General features: G+C 47.4%; 1 protein-coding gene across 1 annotated transcript in view; it reads left to right on the top strand.

Moving 5' to 3' along the window:
- Nucleotides 1–16,258, top strand: part of TOMM20 (translocase of outer mitochondrial membrane 20) — a 35,235-nt gene that overhangs the window by 13,529 nt on the left and 5,448 nt on the right. The window contains exon 6 of the mRNA XM_048938387.1: nucleotides 11,258–12,057. The gene's annotated coding sequence lies outside the window, so the exon portion shown is untranslated. The remainder of the gene's footprint in view (nucleotides 1–11,257; nucleotides 12,058–16,258) is intronic.

Raw genomic sequence — 16,258 nt, 5'->3', positions numbered from 1 at the left:
CTATCATGCAAATGGAAATGCTGGAACATTGGTGTTAAGTGGGCATAAGCAAAGAGCCTCTAAAGCAATGCAGTGAGTCAGCATCCATCCTTTATGTTGAATTGCAAACTGTGAATACATGAGGAGCTGATAAAATTGTTGAAAACTGGAGAAGTACATTACTGCAAGAAATTTATATCCTAGTGTTGGCCATTTTGCATTACAAATAACACAGCTTTCTACAGCTTGACTCCATTGTTCAAAGTCCTTGTGGTTAGAGCAGATGTTATCTATTGACCAGAGTGGCTGTACTCTTCTTTTTCTGCTTTTGGGATGATACCTGGAAAGGAGAAAAATACGTGTTCAGCAGGAGCTGGCTGTGTGGTAGCTGTGTATACAGAGGGCTGGATGGTTGGACAGGTGTGGCCTGCCACCTTCATGAATCAACAAGCTGTCTGCTTCTTAGTGAGAGCTCAGGCTGAGCACTTCAGTGCCTTGGATGTGCCGGGCAACGGTGGATGGTACATACTGATAATTTAAATTAGTTTTCTAAAGCACACAGAGACGCTGGGATGGAATATACCGATATTAGAAAGTATTCTTCCCCTGCTTTTTGTAAAAAAAAAGTGAAGTGGGAGAAATCTATCTTCTGTGTAGAGTTGCTGCCTTTGTTTTGGTTGTTATCAGGATGTTGTTTGCTATGAGGCTCTGCCAAGGTCAGTCAGTGGCAGTGTTCTCTCTGCTGGGTTGCCCTCAGAAGTTTTCATCAGGCCTGTTAATATCTGTCACTGCACTATAGATCTTTTCACAGGTCGATGTCTCCTACCTTGGGCAGCACATTTTCAATAAAAGCAGTCGCGTCTCCCTGGTTTTAAATAAAAGTTTTAAGAAAATGGATTGCAGTCTGCCACTGCCAGCAGTTGCTCAGAATTCTTCACGACCTTTCCTTTTTTCAATTTACTGTTCAAATTTTGCCTCCCCACCTCCTGGTAATATTCCAGATTTTCTTTGCTTGGTCTCAGGGTGACAACACAACCTTTGCTGTAGATCAGTTCAGCAAGGACTTTGTAAATATCCTACAAAGTATTCATAGGTCATCGTTGTATTTGTGGTCATCAAAGTATTCAAATAGGATCTCTGGGCTTTTGCAGAAAGGCTGCTGTAAGATTGATTTACTGGAGCTGCATAGGTTATCTTCATTTTGGGGAAATTAACTGTTTTTTTCTTTCTTGGAAAAGCAAGTTATTTTTGCTACTATCAGAGTGTCACCCTTGCTGACCCGGCTATTCAGGGCATAAACAGAACAGCTGTGCTCTTGGGAGGCCTCACAGGATCTAGGGGCCAAAGCTAATGATTAGCCAGACATACTGCTCTTTGCACCAGACCTAAATGCAGTCTGCTGCGAAACGCTTCTCACTGCCCATAAGGTGTGAGAATGAGCATATGTTTCCAATGGGATGTATAGGAGCAGAAAGGCCTATGCCAAGAGGCAGAGTTTTGCAGGCAGTCTTGGATGTCTGATGTGAGGCTTTTGTTGCTCCCCAAAATGGTGGTCTCTTCCAGTAGAGTTCAGGCAGTAGGACTGTTGTTTCCTGACTAAACAGGACTCTGCTTTGGCCAGAACTTTCAAGTTCAGCATCTTTCAGTGAACATCAGAATTCACATGCATCAAATTCTTTTTTTTCTTTTAACTCAGAGCATGGAGGTCATACAGAACAATCAGTCTGCTGTCCTCTGCCTTCTGCTGGGTATCTTCTGAAGGTGGAGTGCCTTCCTTTTGCTGTTGGAGGGACTTTGTATTTTGGCTTTTCTTTTTTCAGCGTTGAAAGGTTCTTTTCAGCATACAAAGGAAATGTGTCATCACCGAAGCACTTAACGGAGTTCAGTTTTAAGGGCTGCCATCAGGGCTGCTGAGGTAGCTGGTGCAGCAGGGCTGGGAATAAGACATCAGCTCTAGGTTCATGTCTGTCACCTTGGAACAAGGTAGGGCTGACTGTCCCTCCCATTGGGGTGGATGTGGGAGGCGGGAATCTACAGGCCTCAGTGTAAACACCAAGTTTTCACAGCAAAGCCAAGTTTGGCTTACACTTCCTTTGGGGTGCATCTTTCCCTTTTTCTCAGACCAAGCAGTTTTGTAGTGGCCAGCTTTGGTTGTAAAAGGCTGAGAGGAGACTCGACCTCTTTTCCATGCGGGTGCCTACGTACAGGCACAGGGTGGTGAGGTGGGAGGATGCAGTGCCTCACAGTATTCTGGCTTGCCAGAGCCAGTGCCACTAGATGGCAATGTGGTACTCTGGTACCTTTTCCTTCCCGTACAATAATTGCTTTTTCTGCATTTATCTCTGCCAAACTGGTGATTGCACCCACCACCCCGGCAAAAGAACAGAACAAAATCATTTCATAGAACATTACAGCCATTGTGCCTTTTTCTTTTCTTTTTTCCTTCCCTTACCCCACACCCCAGTTCTTTGTCCCACAGCAGGGTGCAGAGGTTTAAAAACTTTCTTAATCTTTCTCCTTCTAAAAACAGAGAAAACGCAGTCTCTTGGGAGCAATTAGCTGTGAGAAAAGCATTTCTCAAACAATTGCCAGGAAATATTGTCTTGACCGATATTCCTGATGTAACACTGTCGTTCTCAGTACTGTTATTCTAAGATACTTGCCTGCAGAGCCAGCAGGGTACGGTTCTGTAATGTATGATCTGCAGTTTACCACCTACCTTACCTTTTTATATCCATTTACTTTCAGTTTGTGTCCTCCTTGCACCCCCTGCAGATATTCTGCTGGGGAGAGTGAAGAATTATTTGTGACTCTCCTCTTGTGACTGGTGTATCGCGCCAAGGCTGCAACAAGATACGGCTGAAAATTAAGGTTATGCCTCTGCTGTGCCGGCTCCAGATTGAAATTCTCTGGCAGTGCTGTGGAGGAGGTCAGGCTGTGTGATTACAGCCATTCCTTCAGACTCAAAAGCTGGCAGCCTTGGTGTACGTGAGGTTGATGAAGCCTGAATTTCAGAGGGAGCAGCTTGAGAGAAGGTATACGTGGAGCAGACAACAGCTGTGTGCTGAAACTGGAGTCCTGACCCTGAAGCCCTTTCCCCATCGCTGTTTCCCCATCTTGTGATGGACGGGGCTGCGGAGAGTGGAGAGGTCAGAGAAATGGGGATAAACTCACACTGAAAGCTAAATCAGCAGTGTCTAGGAAGCACTGCTAGCGAGGTGTGCATACACTCATGTCTATTCACATGTACAGCCATATTTGTTTGTATTATGAGGCTCAAATTCTGCCCCTCTTTACATATATTCATGGAGATTTGAGAAATGAGCCTCACTCTGTGGGACAGGGTGTGAACTGAAGCACCTTCTGGAAGACAGACAGCAGTGTAATCCTTTCATTCAACCCTGTCTGCAGCTGCTTTTTATAAACTTGGCATAAATACGTACTCAGTGAGGCCAGGCCTGTGTAGCTGGAAAATATTTTCCACCATCCAAAAAAACAGAAGATTGGAAAAAGAGCCCAGAAATTGTGCATAACATGGAATGGCCTCGCTTGTGGTTTTTTTCCATGACTTCCTCAGCTCATTTTTCTGCTGCCAATTTTAGAAGCCCATAAGTCATACTTGTTAAACTTTCTCAGTTAAAATGTAACTCTAAGAACAAAGTCATATGATATGTTGCAGCCAAATAATCCTTGTGGAGCCTCTGGCTTGAGAACAGCCACCCTCTCACAGACCTGCAGGGCTCTGTCTTCGGGCCGGGGGCAGAGAGTGGCACAAGGCATGGCCCCTTGACCACAGCAAGAGGTTCTCCCTGCTTTTGCTAGGATAGTTGAGCCCGTGGTGGGTTACATTGTGGAGTGGTTGGTTTGGAAGGGGAGAAGTTTCAGCTTCTCTAGAAGCACTTTAAACAGGAGGTAGGCAGAGAGAGTGAGAGGAGGCAGTATGGAGGCCAGTGGAATCCAGCAGTGAAACACTGGGAAGCTGGTACAGGTAGGAGCTGTTGCCATCAGGGCAAACTAGCTGAGGAGAGAGTGCCAAGAGTGAAAGTGAATTTGCTGGAAGGTTTGAAGAAAGGGCATCCTCTCTTGGGTGCATTTTTAAGCATTGAATCAATATGGAAGTACTTGCTTGCCAGGAGCAATATTTTCCTTTTCCAGTTTTGCTCTCTTATAAGGCGATTGTGCTCACATCTGAGCCCTGAATGCTTGTCCTCAAGACCATCTCTCTGTCCAGTTTCTGCTTTGCTCCCACCCGAAGGACAAATCCCAGGTCACTGCTGCAGAGGGGAACTGCTCTAAATTTACACTTGGGCAACAGCTTGAGGGTGGAACTGGCTGTGAGCTCTGCCAGCGGAATCATTCCAGCCAACCTTCTCTGAGGCAGCATGTGTCCTCAGTGCTGCTGGCCCCAGTCTGTGCCTCTGAGGCCTGATGGCTTCCATCAGCTACCTGCAGGGAGCTGCTGTGCCATGGGCAAGCAAGCCTGGAAGCCAAGAGTGGAGCAGGAGAGGGGGTCCAAAAGGACTTGATAGAAATTAGCTCCTTCCAGCCCTGCCTCCTAATTGTGCTGGGAAGGAGCAGCATGGGGACTCGCCCTCTGCAGAAAACTTAAAACAAACAAACAAAGAAACCCACAGAATTTCTATTTTTTCCCTTAAAATAGCAGTTTACTAGTTCAGTTCAGGCCCTCAGCGTAGCCTGGTGAAAGTCAGTGGAATGGGTCTGAAAGCCAGGCGTGAAGACCACCTTTTGTTGGCACTGTGAAGCGTCCGTTCAACATCTGTGTGGTCTTCAGGGAGAAACTGAGCAAACCCACTGGAAATTGGCAAGGGTGTTGTAATGTTTTTGGAAAGCCAGTTTCAAAACCCCATGGCTGCCTCTCTCTGCTGGCAGCCACTTCCCTGCCATGACATCCAGAGAGGTGGTGTTGACTGATGTAACTGCAGTGGCCGGGCAGAGTCGCTTGCCCAATGTGTAGAGGCTGGCGAGCAGCCAGAGAAATGTGCTAAGGCCAAGTGCTCTCACAATAGGCTCACTGTCCCTGCATGCATACCTGTAAGTGGGTCAGGTGCTTGGCACAGCCACCTCCTGAGCCAATGAAGAAAGCTGGTGGAGCTACCCAGCCAGAAGAAGAGGTGGAGGTAGAAAAAGGAAGAAGATTCTGTTCTTGTCCTATGTGACTGCAGACCCGATGCATCTCTAGGCACGTTTTGTTTGCGTAACAGTATTGCAATTAATAACTATGCCTGCTTGTTATAGCCAGCCATTATTTATGGTAACAGTGTGAGGAACTGGGGAGAGGGTGAGGAGAGGCCTAACAGTGCTCCTGCTGGACCACCACCTTTAGGGTATTGTGACAGGCTGGTGAAAGGATCTCTTTGTATGAACGGGAATATAATGCTCAGCTGGGCTCTTAAATTCTGACTCTGTTGAGAAGAGAGGTCCTTTCATATTGATTGTCATTCTGTATGCGGTTCAGGCACCGACTTGTAGGAAATCTGGGCCAGAAGAGATATCATTAGGTATTTATGGGGGTTTGGTTGGCTCAGCAGTCAGTTTTTCCATTGTCATGCCGTGACAGCAGTGCATTACATACACCCTCAGGAGACGTCCTTCTGCTTCCACAACAACAAAGGACTTTTTTCTTTTTCTGACTCATCTTCAGCTTAAAAAAAAAAAAAAAAAAAAGAAGGCCCACAGTAAATATAATTAGCAACAGGCAGATATACCGTACTTGGCTCTCAGAGCCCATTCGGATAGGTCCCATAAAAATATGCGCTCACAGTTGCTCACCCCATGCTTCAATGTCCTGCAGTTTTCCTCCAGCTGCATTCTTGGGTATACTGAGATGTAACCTAGTGATGCTGTAGACTGAGGAGTCATTTCTAGTTTGGAGTAAGAGGAAGAATACACTTAGTGCCGGAATTGTCTTTTATACACATAGGGGAGTTCCAGCTAGGCTCATGGCTCACAGGGCAATGCATGAGAGTGGCTGTGCTGTGCCAGATCCAAGGCCCAGCTCCCCATCCTGCCTGTGATGGGCCAGCATTGGTTGCTGCAGGAGGGAGGGTGGGAAGCAGAGCTGGGCCAGGCTGGTGCTGCCACTGGGCACCCACTGAGGGATGAGGGAAGAGGCAGCCATCATCCCATCCTTCTGGTCTCACCACACACTGCCCTGCTTTCTTTGTTCTGTGCAGGGCAGGTAGCAAGCCCAGTGCTACTCCATTTCACTTTGGCTCCATGTCACAGGAGGATTTCTAGGTTGAACATGTCCTGGCTCCTTCGGTATTTCCCTGATACAAGTGCGATGGAACAGGTGGCATGCAGCTGAGCCCTGCTTTCTGCCAGGTGGGTGTTCCCTTACGCAGTGGCCCACGCCATCCTGGTTAGGGGTTGCCTTGCATCCTGCCTGTGCCATTGGAGCACCCAGAGCCAGGAGCTGGCCCTTGGGCCCATATTTCACCTCCAGGAAAGCTGACGCTGATCACATGGCTGCAAGCAGGCTGGTTGCAAGATTAGTAGGGCTCTGTTTATTTATTTATTTCAACCTGTGACTAACTTGGGGGAGTATTTGGATGCCAGCCACTCCTCACAGAAAAGTACTGTTTATATTTGGATCTCCTGAGCAGAGTCAGTTGGCTCTGGACTGCTCTCAGCCCAGCAGTGGTATGCGGGCTCTGCTGACATGTCCCTGTGTAACCTGGCATTGGCGCTGCCGGACAGAGCGTGGGCCGGCCCTTTGCTCATCCTCAGCTTACGTGGCCAGAAGTTTTCCACTGTATTTCTGGTTGCTGAGCTCAGAGGGGTGGGGGAGAGGGAGAGCAAGCTCTCACCTGAAAGCGGCCAGGCGTCGCACAGGGCCATATCTTGGGGAACGCTGAGAAAAACGTGACTGCATGGGTGGGGTGGTGGCTCTATACGCATAGACAATATTGCAGGGCTCACCTGCACAGCATGTGTTCAGCACAGTCACCATAAGTGCTGTGTGTAAGCAAGTCAGTACCTGCTGCCATGTGATCAGAAGGAAAGATGCTTTTAGAAACATGCGAGGGTGGCATGAAAAAACAAGTCGGCTGAAATATCTTCAGCTTGTAGGACACCTGTGGACTAGTAGACACGAGCAAAACAGCGCACAGAATCCACTCAAATATTAGGCTGTCATTTATTTCCACTATCTCTTGTCAAATTTTGCCTGCATAAACTACTAATTTATTTGAGATCTGGTCAGTTCAGGACCTTGGCTCCAGACACACCTAATCTCCGGGGGAAAAGTAGAGCCAGTTCAGCCAGCTTCAATGGAAAATGAGTTCCCAGAGGGTCTTGTTCCCTATGAGAGGCCAGAGAGCAAGGCTTAGGATTAGCCAAGGAGGCATTTGGGTCCTGGGACTATAAGTAGTGCCTGACTAGGTTCAGGAATGGTAGCTGGAGAACTAGTGGTACGTGATGAAATATGATTTCATGTTCTTCAGCTAAGGAAAATTTGGAGAATCCACTTGCCATATGCTACAGCAGATCTCCTGGAAAAGTGAATGGTCAGTCTGTCTGTCTGTCTGTCTCTGTCTCTCTCTTTTCCTTCCCCTATAGCAATGTAAGTAGTACAATTTTATCTGAGTTTTCTGATAAATAAATGACAAATCCTGTCTCCAAAGCTTTCTGGAACTTCTACAGTACACCCCCACTCTGGTCTTATGCCACAGCATGGTGTTGTACATTGGCAGGAAAGGAGAAGATTTTCTCTATGTAGCACAGGGTGAGGTGTTCACTGGTCGCAGTGCTATCTATGGAGTGAGAAGTGAGGCTGGACTCCTCTTGGTCTTCTGCATTTTCTCTTAGCATTATAACCCTTTAGTGTGAGGCCTGTAGAGCTACTGATCAGGGTCAGACCAACTGGCCTTCTGTCAGCAGCCTAAAACCTGGTGTTTTTTTGAGCTGATTTTGTAAACAAGGCGTGGGCTGAAACTTTTTAAAGCTGCTGTTGCAAAGGCTAGAAAATAGTATGCCAGCTCCACTGCAGTATGCTGAGAGTTAGTTGTGCTTATAGAATTATGGACTCGTTTCCAGAAGGAAAGACCTTGGCATCCCATGGCTGAGCTAGTGCTCAGCCATGGCAGTGCAGCAGAAACCCTCCAGAGATGGGGGCCTGGGGGAGTTTTCCCTTGCATGTTGGGATCTCCTGGTCATGCCCACCAGCAGGACTGCGGGGCCAGTTTGTGTGGTGCTTGTTCGCATTTAGTGAATGGTTTGCAGGATCCAAGCTGCCTATGCCCTCCTGTTGTGAGCTTCTCAAACTATGTCTTCATTGGGAAGTAGCTGAGAGAGAGAAGCAGCTTTCTAATCAAGCGGAGAGCGATGTTTTGTTGTTGAAGAAAGACCCAAACCTTAGCAGTGCTCAGAGGTGCTGAGCTAGTTAGGTTTGATCTTGGCAACACCTGTAATGTAAAGATGGTGTATTTCCAAAGAAAGCAAAGAAACCTGTGTAAAACAGTGTAAGTGTGATTAGGCTTGCAGCATTCTGTTCTCTAAATAGGAGCAATTGTGATTTATATTGAGTTCTGTGGGAGGCAAAGGTGTGTCAGTCTGAAGGTAAATTTTTTTTTTGCTGCTGCTTTAGCACAATGGGGAACCTCAGGGAAGCCTTCCCAGAGGAGCTGACTGCACCTTGTGTGATTTACAGCCCTCTGGCTCGTGCTGACACACAGCCCAGTCGGCAGGCTGTCTTGATGTCTCGGTTGCAGCTTCCTTTTGGTTAAACGTGCAAACTTTCTTTCAGAGAGAAGGAATGAGGTTAGGAAGAGGAAACTCTGCTCAACTTAGTTTGCATTACTGAATCATACCTGGCTCAGCTTGGTAGTTCTCACTACTTAGGCCTGGGCTTTCGGTGGCTTTGGCAGTCACCCCCATGTGCCATCAAGGAGTCCATTCTTCAAGGAAGGTCAGTGTCACTTTCATTCCATCCCTCCCCTTCTCTCTGGGTGAGTAAGGACCCCACTGGCTCAGGAAGAGCCCCATCTGGTCATGGTAGATCTGCAGGACATGATTCTATTGGCAGCACCTAAGGAAAACTCGAGGTGCTTGATGGCAACATGTTTGTGTCCTAAAGCTGCTCTGTGGTACAGGAGAACAACTACTGAAAAATGGATAAACAAATGGACTGAAATGAAACTGAGGGAAGAAGTTGTTCTGCCAGCATGCAGGCTATGAGTTAGCTGTCACCCCCTCCTGTGGGTGGGTGACAGTCTCGGCTCAGGATTCGGTGACATTCAAAGCCATTCTCTGAGGGTGAAGGAACACAGAATGAGATCTAATTTGTTCTTCATGGAGCATCACTTTCTGGCATTCTTTTTCTTCTTGGCAAGAAACTACGGGTAATGTATGTCAATGTCATCAAAGATACATTCATGTTACTCTCACAACTGTGACCTTGTATCCAGCTAAAAGAGTTGCAGCAGGGAATGGGCAGGATGCTCAGCTTACGTCCACAGGGCAGATTTTCCAAGCGGCAGCTATGTTGGCAGGGCTGCCTGCCATGCTGTCTGACCAGGTCTGTGCCAAGTGATTCTGGGAAAATCTGGGCAGCGATGCCACAGACCAGCAGCAGTGGAGGTGGATTCCTGGAAGCTGTGGACCATAGTGTGGGGACGTAGGGTGCACTGCTGTAGGGACAACTGAAATGGGGGGGAGGGAAAAGGTCAGTCACATCAGCATATTGCAGTGCCCTGTCCTACCCAACCAGCCCCAGAAAATTGGCTGCCTCGGCTGTGAGGAAACAGCATTAGCTGTCACAGCTTTCACTCAGGATTAGCTATGAGCTGGCTGTGCAGTTGCTTTTAGAATTAGTCCTGCCAGCTGCATCCCCAGCAAAGCAAAAATTGTCTCAGGAACAAAGCTGGGGGATCGCACACTTAAACCTTACCTGTCATAAGGTTGCTAAACTTTTCCCTAGAACTGATACTACAATATTTACTGTATTGGCATGCTGTCTTTTCTGTTTTACTGTTGCATGATTGTATTGTAACGTGTCTTGTTGACAGGACTACACTCAGATCAAACTGTGTGAAGAGGTAACTATGGCCTTGATCACTGCATGGTGAAACCAGAGTAAATTACTGGATGCCAAATGAGTTATTTCATGTTTATTTCAGATTCAACAAGATTAGAATCTGGCCTTCAAATCGTGTTATTTCTCTAATTCAGCTGGATCATATTTATAAATTCACGCAGTGGTCAGTGTGCTCCAATAATGCCAGCACACAGCCTCAGCACTTGCAAAACATTGGATATATATATTGGCACTTCTTATATTTGCTGACTGCGGGACAAATAGGTTTCATATTGGGACATCAAAATCTGTTTCAGCAACTGGATGCATGACAAAGCCATGTTATAATCAGAGTACTGATTACGGCATTGAAACATGTTGGTTCAGCACGTGGTAGATTTGGATGCGTAGGTAGATAAACTTTTGGTTGGTCTGTGGCTTGATTTCAGCATAGAGAAGGTTGTCAGCGTATTTGTGCTAATTAAGGAAACGGCACGGGAAGCTCCTTTACACTGTAGGTACAGCCAGAACTCAGGAAATATCATTGCTTCCCAATGTTTTTTAGAACAGCTAGCTTGCCTTCAAGAAGAGCTGCAGCTCTGTGTCTCAGCTGCATTTCTGAAGTGCGGCTAACTTCCTTTGGGTCTTGTCCAAATCTCATGTTTTTACCTGTTTCTGAGGAATGGATTGAATAGTTATGTCACAGGGACATTAGGAGAGTAGCTAATGTTTTCTCTGTATTTGGGGACAGCATTGCAGGGTTGGAGTCTCTGACTTGTTTTCACGTGTTTGCAATATTGACAGTAAACTGAACACCAACAAATAAACACAGGTATGTGCTTGTGCTTGGCTAGGACTTCCATGCTATTGAAAAGAATGCCTTTTTCCAACAATTGCTCTTTCTTCATGCTGGCAGTACTGTGGATATGTTGTGCTGCTTTTAACATATTCCTGCGTTCAAGTTCCTGATTAGGCTGAAATGTTGCCAGCTCTGTTAAGTCCTTTCTGTTGCACTGAGTCAGCTGCCCTGATTTTATCTTTGCTCTTGGTCAAAGTCTCACACTGTTATCTTTTTGTTCTTTTTCTAAACAGAAGAAATTGCAGTACAAGTGTTTGTTCCGTGTGCTAACATTTCCTCCTACTCTAATGACAAAACCAGCACATTATTTTTATCATTAATAGGACAGGTACACCTGGAAACCCCTGTTGGTTTTTTTTGTTTGTTTGTTTCTTTTTCCCTAGGAATTTACAGCCCAAACACAAATGACAGACAAAAACGGGAGAAGTGCCTTTATTTCCATTTCTGAGCAGGGAACTGATGTACCCACAACTAAAGGGACACTTAATTCCTTCTTATTTAAAGACCCTACAAAGAAGCGTGGCTAAGAACACACCCAGGACCAGCCAGTCCCTCCTCTCCAGAGGGCTCTGAACACAGCGCCCAGGCCAGGACAGCCTCATGTCTGCATGCCCCTCCATCGGAGCAGAGGCCAGCGGCCCAGGGCTCTGCCAGCTCCTTCACTAGGTCAGCGTGGTTCTCCTGTTTCCTGGGCAAGGTGCTCCCGGGGCTGCTGGCCTCCTGCCCCCTTCTCTTTACCAAGAGAGGAATTGAGATGTGTTGACATCTGCTTCTGAGGGCTACCTGCACGGACCGGTGAAAGACTCCAAAACAGTGGTTGCTGAGGAAGGGCTGCCCTGTGTGAGGTCATGGCTGACCTTTCCCAAGTGCCAGTCCATGGGAATAACCTTGCAGCTCCTACAAGTCGTAGGTGGAGCCGGTTATAACCTGATTTGCCTTCCTTGGCATTTTGAAGTTGGTGAAACATGATGCATAATGACACTTTGCTTTTGCAAGTAGGAGTCTGCTTTTATGCCAGTGTCTCATCTGTGAACCTCACCTCAATGCATACTGCTTATTCAGATATAACCACGAAAATGAGAGCTGGCTAAAGAACGCCTCCGATTGAAAGGATCCACTGAAGCTCATTAAAACGATCTTAATGACTTCCAATTCAGCTGTGTCTGTGATACCAGAACACAAGGTAATTATGGAAGTGCTAAATAGTGTTATTACTTGATATTACAAAGAGGGTGGGGGTAAGGCCTGGCAAGTCCTTCCCCTATCTGGCCCAGACAAGAATGAGAGTTGCCTCTAGCCTTGAGGCCTGGGCAGGCAGCATGGGGCCAGGCCTGGCTTGGGCTGATGTTGGAACATGGCTCCTTCATGCAGCACGAGCTCTGGGGCATGGGTAGTGAACTGGGAGACAACAGAAAAGTCCACACACTATCATTTCAGTTTCCATCTTGTCTGCAGAGGAAGCAAATGTGCTGTCTTCCTGCTCTGGATTTGCTTCTCTTTCCCTCAGCTTTTTCAGTCTCTCCTGCAGCCCTGTTGGTCTGGCTGATGCAGATGGCAAGCAGCTCTGCTCACTGCACGCCTGCCTGCACTGGGAGAAACCTGTGCAGCGATGATTCACCCTCAAATGATTGCTTGACCCAGAGGAGGAGTTGATGATACATGGAGGCTGGGACACACCAGCCATGATTATAAGATGATTCACTGCCTGGGCTCTGCCGTTCAAAACATTCTCAGTATTGCAAGGCAGGGCCGCTCATGGAGGCTGCAATAAGGAAGTGATATTTGCACCCAGAGCTGCCACGTTCTCACTGAACCTTTCTGCCGCTGCCTCTGGCGTGATGTTTACCTCTCTGGCCAGGCTGATGCCACAAAGGTCTGCTGGCAGGGGCAGCTGCCTGGCGCTGCCATGTGGCCCCATCTCGTGCCTCTTGCTTACAGTGACCATCCTCACCCTAAGAAGGTCTGGCCCAAAGTGTAGTATACCCAGGCATTTGGTGTCCCTGCAAGGCCATCCCCTGCTGTGTGGAAGTGTGTCATGGGACAATAGCACTAGAGCGAGGGGCTGGTGGGAAGTCAAACTCCTTCCACTCTGCATATTCTGGCACAACATTCTTCAATATGCCACCTCTTTGTCCTTCACTCTTCCTCCCCCTCCAGATTTTCTCCTGCCAGATACCTGCACTCAGATAAGCGGGGAAGTCCTGCTTGCCTGGAAACAGTGCCTTACCCTCTGACCCAGGAGCTGGTACTGTTTGTGGAAGTATGCTGCAGGCACTGATAAGATTTGGGACTTGGAAAGTTCACTTATATTGACAGGGGCTTGGAAATGTGTTGGGGCTAACAGCACATGTGGTTGGTATTATTCTTTCCCTCAAGCTAAGTTGGGCTATGCGTTAGTCAGCAAGCTGGGCATTGCTGGGAGTTCTTAAACATCTGGTTTGCCAGTGACAAAGTTGCAAACCTGTAGCACTACACTCTTGACATTTTCTGCACAGTGTTGTGACCAGGCTGCAGCGCTGAGGAATTGTGCTCCATCTGCTGCTTTGTGCAGTTCTGCCTGGACTTTGTTCAGCTTCAAGTCTTCAGCTGTCACGCTGTGTTGTTGCCAGCTATTCTACATGCCTAATGAACTAGGTGAACTATCTCTGGAAAATAATCTATCCAATGGATTTTTAGCCCATGTTTCCTTTGAGGAAATTGCCTTCAAGCTGCCTTTCAAATGTATGTTACGTGCAGTATTACTTGTGCTTTGTCTAAATGTGTGCTGGCTATGGACGCTCTGGGTGCTCTTGGATGTAACTACAGTTTTAAATACCCTCTGCTGGTTATTCATAGCGCCCATGTAGTCATTTAACAAACATGGTGTTACTTCTGCTCTCTAAGTGGATGACTAACGCTCTTATAAATAGGAGGAATGCGATCTGAAAGGTCACGTGAATGTTCCCCATGTGAACGTATCCCTAAACTATGAGATTTCTCATTCCAGGAGCATGCTTGCAAAAAAGAAAGTGTTCATTACTAGCAAAAAGAAAAAGGGTTAAAAACCCATTCAATCAATTTCTCTGCTTGAACTTGGACAGATTTTTGCAGTGTTTGCTTTTGTCTGCAATCTCCCTTGACCTGTTTGGGAACAGCCCTGATCTCATTTCCATGCCAGCACCCTCCCTTGGAACATAAGAGGACATATCCTCAAGTAGACATAAGGAACTTCCTCTAAGTTAAGTTTCTTCCTAACCTCTTGCATATCCTGATGGAAAGCAGGTGCACTCCTAATACTGGATTCCAAAGCACGTGAAAAGAGTGCAGGTTTCTGCACAGCTTTCCTCAGCTCGGTACCATCAAGAGAAGGTGCCATGCTGCCCAGACTGCTGGAGTGAAATGGGGGTGCTGCTTCCAAGGTCCCACAGGGTACAGCAGGGTGCACTGTTAACGCAGACAGAATGCAGCAGGTAGCTCTGCAGGCACTCTTGTCTTTCCATTCTGATCAAATGAAAACAAAGTAAGTGAGCGTTGCTGCTCTCCTGCTGCTGAAAGGTAAGAGGAAGGGTGGATCTGGGCCTCAAGAAGCACCACACCATTTGCCCCCATCTACAGCTCAGATTATTCTGGGAGACTCTAGAGGGTTGAACTGACCCTCAGGCAGGTGGGCTGTGCTCATGGAGCACAGCAGGGCGAGCTGCCCTCAGGCAGGCACAGCGCCCAGCTGGGAGGTGGCAGTGTCTGGGTCAGCACTTCTCCCTTCTACCTCTGCAGCAGCAGGTGTGCTGGTCTGAGCAGCTGGTGGCTGGGGTTGGCCTGTGGGACTATGCACTGGAACAAAGTGGAGTACAGGGTTTGTGCAGCTGGCTCAGGGACGCGTCCTGATTTCATCAAAACAAAGGCAGGGCAGTTCATTTGCTGGCTGAAGTCCGAGGTGGCCTGTGGGTATAATGGCTGTTAGTGCTAATAAAGCGAGCAGGAACTGGAGCTGCCCTCTGCCCAAGGAGAGTGGCTGTGGTGGTACAGATAAACCCCCTTTGCCCTCCACATCCATGCAGCCACATGCAAACCTGTTGGGAGCAGTCCCTGAGTCCCTCCTGAGGCGTGCGTTTCCAACAGGGTGGGAGAGCGCTGGCAGCCCTGTGCAAGGCTGTGTCCTGGGCTGAGCTGAGGGTTGGACTTGGGGAGGGCTGAGCTCCTCCTCCTGTGCCCTGGTTCACTACTTTGATTTTCTGCTCTAGATGCTGCCGGTCCGTCTGTGTTAGGCAAGTTACCTGAAGTGGGATATGATAAAAGAGTCTCTCTTCCAGCTTCATTTCTAGCCATCATCCCTTTGTTCCCTCTCTGACAGGAGGGTGGTAAGAGAGCCTCCTTATGCATGGAGCAGAGAGGGACCACCAGAAGAGGAGGCTCTGGGAAAGTGGAAGGTGGTAAAAGGCATTTGGCTATTTGCAGAAATTTGGCTTTGCAGTGTCAGGCCAATGTTATATGCATGCCATAGAGGTGGTATTCCCAGTCTTACAGAGCTTCATAATTTTGTCTGTGCTTATTATAGCTACAGAAACGCATTAACTTTAACATGTTGGCTAAAAGCTTGTGTCCTATATTTTCCTCCTGCCAGCCTGGATCTTGACTTTAGGTTGCAGATTAGAAAGGACAGCTGAGGCTGCGGGTTCCCCAGGGCAGTCTGTACACGGTCAGAAGTCCCAGAGATTTACTGGGCTGTCCATGATGTGCCTCTCTGAGCACACACCGTGTTTCCTAACCTCAGCAATCTCAGAGGTTTTATTTCAGTGAAAGATGGTGTATATAAATGATACTTGATTGAGAAGTACATATGCAGGGCTTACGAAACACCATGTGTGCCTGCACGCGCATGCATTAAAATAACAGGGCAAAGGCAATTGCGATGCTGTATTTACCTTCTGGCTCAGACTGATATACCTGCCTTAAGGGACTGCTGGCTCTGGTCTCTTGAATTCGTTCCTAGAAAAAATATCAGTGTGAAGTATCGTGTTTGTGCTCTCCTATGGCAAGCATCAGCAAGTGGTGTGTTCAAACTGAAATCAAGTGTTTCATCCATTTTGGCTATTCTGGGTGCACTGACATATATCTGTTTGTGGGTGCACCTGGATTTTTCCTCTCCCTTGGTCAGAAGCAGAATTTTTTTCTTACTAGTGACAAAGAGGTGGCAGGGATGGGGCAGATCTTGCTGGTACAGTGGTACCACAATGGTACAAATGCAGAAAAAGATGGAAAGAAAGGAATGGAAGGTGTAGTTACCCCAGGTCAGGGTCAACATGACGCTACAAGTGCTCTGTACGTATGTGTTTGAAACCTACACACACAAACACATAAAAGAAAACATTCAAGACGTGGCATCAGGTTCTTCTACAGGGCAGCCA

Source organism: Lagopus muta, chromosome 2 (assembly GCF_023343835.1).
Source record: "Lagopus muta isolate bLagMut1 chromosome 2, bLagMut1 primary, whole genome shotgun sequence".
NCBI lineage: Eukaryota > Metazoa > Chordata > Aves > Galliformes > Phasianidae > Lagopus > Lagopus muta.
Note: the sequence above shows the minus strand (reverse complement) of the source record. Positions and strands in the feature narration are given on the sequence as shown.